Source organism: Aptenodytes forsteri, unplaced genomic scaffold (assembly GCF_000699145.1).
Source record: "Aptenodytes forsteri isolate BGI_AS27 unplaced genomic scaffold, ASM69914v1 Scaffold65, whole genome shotgun sequence".
NCBI classification, from domain to species: Eukaryota; Metazoa; Chordata; class Aves; order Sphenisciformes; family Spheniscidae; genus Aptenodytes; species Aptenodytes forsteri.
Window position 1 is genome coordinate 9,149,763 of NW_008795127.1, and position 6,299 is coordinate 9,156,061.

Consider the following 6,299-nt stretch of genomic DNA (forward strand, 5'->3'; position numbering starts at 1 on the left):
TCACCAGCCATGATGGTGGCGGTGGGAGTTGGTGGCTCATTGCTACACTGAGGTTGTTCAGCGGAGCTGCTCTGGAGGTAGGCTGTACTCGAGTGCTGTGTTAACTGCAGGAGAAGAGAGAGGGGTGTATTTCTTGGTTAATCCATGCCAGCTGTGAATAGCTCAATACAAGCCTTTTTACATCCCGCAGTCCTGAGATGATGCTGTGTGATGCTACATGTTTAGTGGGAAAAACCCAGACCAGTGGGAAAATATTTCTCAAATCTTAAACATTTCAGGAGGTTTCAGTCCACCTGACACTGAGTAAAAAGTCTAACAGGTATATTTCAGACTCTGTGATATGTATGAAAAATAAAAAGTCCTAGATCATAAAATCTAGACAACAAGATTAAAATAGCAAAACTGGCATTGGAGCAGTCATTGATAAGCTGGGGTGTAGCCTGACATCTCTAAGAATGAAAGGTGACCTGCAGGAAAGATACGCTGCCTTTTATCTCTTCTCTTTTAGATAAAGTCACATATCTATATGAGAGGTGGTTTTTATGGCCAGCTGTGCACGGCTTGGTCTTCCCTCAGAATGGGGCTTTCCTGGCATAAATGCAGCTGTTAAATTCATTCAGGACCTTATGGACAAGGTTGTGTAAGTTCAGGACGATGTGGTGAATTGAAGCTGAACTAGACCGAGCTTTGGAGTGAAAAGCACAGCGAAAGCAAGACCTCCCTCTAGTGTCTGGAGAGTCCTGGGAGGAAAGCGAAGAGAGCAAAAAAAGAAAACCCAGCGATATTTATGAGTAAAAAAAGCACAAAAGACAGACAGTAAAATGGAAGGGCTAAAACCACAGTGTGTAAATGGGCTATAAATGTCATCTACCTGCTTGTCTGACTTTTGAAATGAGGTTACTTGTAGACAGTTTTCAGTGATTTGCTGTGGTAATTAATGTTATTTAATTATCTTCATAATGAGGAGGATGCAGCGAGTGGGAACATGCTGATGGAAAGACTCTGCTAATGAAAAAAACTTGAGAGACTTTGGGGGGAGGGCAGCACAGAAAAATGGCCTGGGCAAGGAGTGGGGGAGATGGGCTGAGCCAAAGCCCTGCAGAGGGTACGTGATTTGAGCCCTGTAACAAGACCTACTTTATTTTTCATACTTCAGTTCTACTGTTGAGGCACTCAGCCCACAGAAAGGAGCCCTAAGCTGACATGGCACCTCTGTCAAGGTGGGAGAATAAGGGTTAGAAATCAGTAGAGCCTAGTAGGCAGTAGCAAGCCTTGAGCAGTGGGTTGCAAGGTGTTTTTGCAAAAGGAGTTTTCCATTTCTTCTACTGACAGTGGGCCATTGGGCAGGAAGGCTGGCACTGATGGCTGGAGGGGTGCAAGTGCCTGCAGAGGGCTGTATTTCTCTGCCCTGGGCAAATTTTCATGTGGAGCTAAATCATAAAGGTGCGATGCCCACCACATACTGATTAAATCCCTGTGTTCTGCTCGGAAGAAAGTAGCCTGAATTTGCCAGCCCTTAGCAGAGCCTTGTGTTACCAAAAGCTGCTTTGCTGCTGAAGGAGAGGGCTGAGCTGGGCTTGGGTTCTTTACCAGACCCATGCCTTTAAACAAGTCCCTTTTAATATTCCCACAGTATGGTTGTGTACCCGGGCAATACCATTCACGCTGAGTGGCGCTGAGCCTGCGTGAATGGCAGCACAAATACAGTAAATAAATCTTTCTTGATTTTTTTTTAAAGGGAAAAGAAAAATCCCTCGACGCTGACATTTGCAATAGACATTATCTGCTCTCTGACATTTGGGCTCACAAACCGAGGTCGACCAAATTTCTGTTCTTAACTTATCCCACTGTCACAGACAAGATATGAACTGACTGGCCGACCCTTTCTCTAAATAGCAGTGCACCTGCTCCTCGCTCCCAGCACGCAGGTTATGAAGTACTTATTTCAGTGATGACGAACTGAGCCGCAAGAAAATAAATGAGGCATCCTCGAAAGTGTCTGGCAGAGCAGGGAACCGACTGAGGGTCTCCTATAGCCCAGTCTTGCACCATAATGAATTTTTTTTGTGGTTGATCCCACAGGTATTCAGGAGGGCTGCATGCACTGGATCAACAGCGCTAGCTCTGCACCAGCAACCTGGGAGGAGCGGTGCATCATGTTAGCAATGGCTGCTATGCAGCTGCACCCTCAGCAAGGAGGTTTGGGACAGCAGCCGTGACCATGCTGCCTGTGCTGCGTGTGTGGGCAGGGGCGTCTTGTGGCTCAGGAGCTGCCGGTTCCTGCCAGCAAGGCTGCTTTCCTGAGGCTGAGTGACAGTGGTGACGCCACATTGCTGTCACTGACATCCAGGCACAGCTTTAAAAGGACAAAGAATCAGGACAAGGTTTTCATAACTCCTTTGCAGACAGGTCAGTTGAAGCAGCATTAACAGCGGGTTTATGTGTCTGCATTAGCCCAGTGGGGAATGGATGAACAGAAACAATACAACCTTGCTCTGGGCTCAGCAGTTGGGTGAGTAAACGTAAGGGTAAATGGACAACCGTAGAGCTGAGAAATTCGAGGTTAAGACAGGAGCTGAGGCAGAGCATGAAGAGCAGAGGGTTTGCCTGATCTCCCTCCACTCCCCTTTTCTTTGAGAGGGGACTCAAAATGGCAGCGTGTGCTTCAATAAAATTTCATTTCTAAAGGAAGAGAGTGACAAAGATATATTTAAGATGGCACACAATACTCCTGTCCTGCTGATCTTCATTAAGACAAACAGCTCTGCGTGAAGAAGAAAGATTATGTAGTGCTCCTTTAACTCAGCATGTAGCAGGTTCAATCAGCCAGCAGCACAGCTGGCCTTACCCTCAGCCCTGAACAGGGTGCAAACCAAACTCCTTGTAATCCAGGGCCTGGTCCAGCATCGCTTTCTCCTGTCAGCATTTTGGTACCCATGTGAAGCACAGAGAGAGCAGTAGCAGCTGTGAAATGATACAGCAGTATTAACCCTGCTGAGCAAAAGGGCCGTGAATAAGGATCAGTCAGATAACTAAGCTGTTGTAATGGGATCTACAGATTTGTTTGCTGAACATCTGAAGGGGAACAAAGAGGGCCTTGAGACAAATATGGGAGACTGCTAGGAATGACTGCAAGTGAACTGATGCTGGGGTTAGAGCAGGGGGCACCTAGTCCAGCCCAGCAGCCTGTCTGTCCGTGGCCAAGGCGGGATGCCTGGAAAGAACACAAGACTGGGGAAAGCCCAGCATGCCTGTCCCCCTGACCACATTCCCACCACCAGCATGTCACAACCCAGACACTTCTTGTTCACCTGTGTGGCTTTAAGCAGCTAAAGGCCACGCGGCATCCCAAGTCAAGTCATTGCTGACCTACTCCCCTATTAATCAGCACTTTTTTTTTCTTGGGCAGGACAGAGGCAGGGAACAATACAGAACATGAGTGTCCTTATTCATCTTCCTGTTACTATACAGTGAGTTTTCATGCAAAGAAAACCTAAACCCTAACATGGACCACTTTAACGTTTTTGAAGACATTAACATTAGCTGCCCTTCTTACAGAAAGAAACTAATTGAATTGCTCTATGAATGCTCCTTCCTTGAACGCAAAAAAGCTAACTTATGTAGAAACCAACAGAAAAGTAAAAACAAACAGAAAACCAACAAAAACCCCCCAACTTGACTAATTTCACCAAATACTTTTAGCAAGAAAATAGCTATGTCAGACCAAGAAATGCTGGTGTCTTCAGAAATGAGCTATTGTTCACATGAGAATTGATTTCATTCATTTCCATTTTATCAATGGACATAGCTGTAAGAAAGCTTGAAAAATATATGACACTAAGTATCTCCCAAATTGACTTTGAAGTTGAGCTGGCCAGGGTGGCAGGTGTTGACCCGGTTCTTCTCACAACCTTGTTGCTGGAGGACCATGGAGGTAGTTGGTGTCAGGCTTCTTGAGACCATGTGCTGGGTGAGGGGAGTAGCTTGTCTGACATCGCACCAAGTTGTTTGTACCAGCAAGGTTTTCAAACAGCAGGTTTGTGAAAAGTTGCAATTTTGGCTACAGTCTCAAGAAAATCATGGCAAAGAAAATGGAAAAGAACAGAAGAGAAGAATTCATGGTTTGTATTCTGCATGTTGTGCAGGATGACCAAAAGTTGAGTGACACTGGAGATGGACCACACAGTCACCTTCTCAGTAAGGCATGTACTACTTATGCCTAATATGCTTATTTTTTGACTCTCACTTGCTGTAGCTGACAACAGAAGTAAGCTTTTGGGGATAATTTAAAAAGCAGCAAGGAGGGCTGAACACACTGGGAGAGAAGGTATCGCAAGCCATTCTCTTTTAAGCTTTATCTTTGTAAGATATTAAAAGCATTTTCCAAAATGGAGTTACATATGATTACCCATGTTTATGTTGATGACAGACTCAGCTTACAACAGCAGAAATATCTTTTGTTTAGTCTTAGTCTTCTGAAAGGTACAGTCCAGTTTCGTGAGAGTGCCGCACTACATAGAGAATCTGTCTTTCCAGCCTCCAAAGCTAGTATTTTTTTTTTTCTCTGTAATTCCCTGTTTGTAACAGGTGTGGATGATGCACCAAGTTGAAAAGTCACTTTGCTGGTCAGGAATCATTTTAGCTACCTGTTCCTTTAAATCCTGCTGCAGATCGGCAAGTCAGCTTAATCACTACAGTTATGTTTTGCAACATAACAGTTGGAACAGAGTTTATCATTTAGTGTAAAGAGGGCAGTGACACACAGTACAACTTTCAGCCCCGAGATACCAGGGCTGAAAATACAATTATAAAACAATCCTGTGGAAAGCGAGCCTGATGGAATCTGCTCCTTTCAGTTCTTCACCTCTTGGAGCAGAGAGCACCTTCCTTACTGCGAAGTTGTGTGTAAAACATGGATACTCCAGAGAGCGCCCGAAACCCAGCCTCATCTTCCTGAAACAAGACTACTACAGATAGGCTGCCTGTAGGTGTCAGCCTCGTACTACAGAATGGCCAATATGCAAGTCAAGAGCAGGTGGGCTTTGTTTTGTTTTTTAAATCAAAGCAAACTCACATCACACCCATTTTCCTTAAAAAGAATAAAAAAAAAATCTCCAGTTTACTCCTGTTCTTACAGCTGAAGAGAGGGAGAACTAAAGACATATTGCTGTCATGTTTAAGTTTCCCACATCTGTTTTTCTCAGAAATATCTCTATGAAAAAGATTAGCTTTAAATGATCACAACTGCATGCTCTGCAGCCACCCCAAGACTTCAGCAGCATAAGCAGCTTCAACCTTCTGCCTCCTTACACGTTCATCGCTTGTTTTTCTTCACCATTGCAATCAGACTCCTAGAGGGTAACACACCATTGAATAAAACATGATCTAGCGCTTCTATACCAAAAACCAAAGGAGTTGTCATACCTTCGCTTGAAGTAAGAGAACTGTAGAAACAATATTTTCTGAGTCTTGCAATATGACAATGCTAAATATAAACAATAGTTTAATATAGAAGAGTTTGTTACAGAAACCTACTAAAAGAGAGAAGCGGGAAAGGCTATTAATTGCCTGTGATTTTGACACTGCTCTCTTTTCCTGAAGGGGTGCGAGGCAAACGGTGCCCGACTGCTGATCTAAAAAGCGATGAGGGAAGCGGGAGTGGATAGCATTTTAGAATCGGTAGGTGTGAAGTCAGCTCTGCGTAAGTAGATCAGCTAACTAGGGGGAAACATTTTAATCTACCAGCTTAATTACAAGATAGGGGACTACACTGGGATAAACAATTAATAGCGAGCCTCATGGGTTAAATTTTGTTAAACAGATTTAATATTAAGTGGCCACCAAATAGAAGTAAACCTAGCTTAACTTTATTAATACCAAGATAAGAAAAAGATGGCATTCACATTACTATTGGATATGTGGCTTTGTAGCAAAATGCAGATTACTTAACTAGGTACACCTTTACCTTGCTCAATTTTCTGCATAAATTCCAGAATTTTCAAAATGAAAAATTTGTTTCATGTGGTGAAGTGAGCACGAATCCTGTAAAAATAGAAAGGCAGCTTGTGTACTTAGAATTACATAAACAAATCACTCTGGATGAAAATTCAGAATACAGTTTTTCATGTAACTCTGAATTAGACATCATCCTTCCAGAGCAGGGGCACAACACAAGCCTACCTCAGTCTGTCAATGAAATCTCAGATCTCACCCAAACACAGTGTTGTACGCAGTTCATGAATTACAGGGCGCAGAAGCTGATGTTGGTAACTTCTGGAAAAGTGAATATGGCTCTTAAA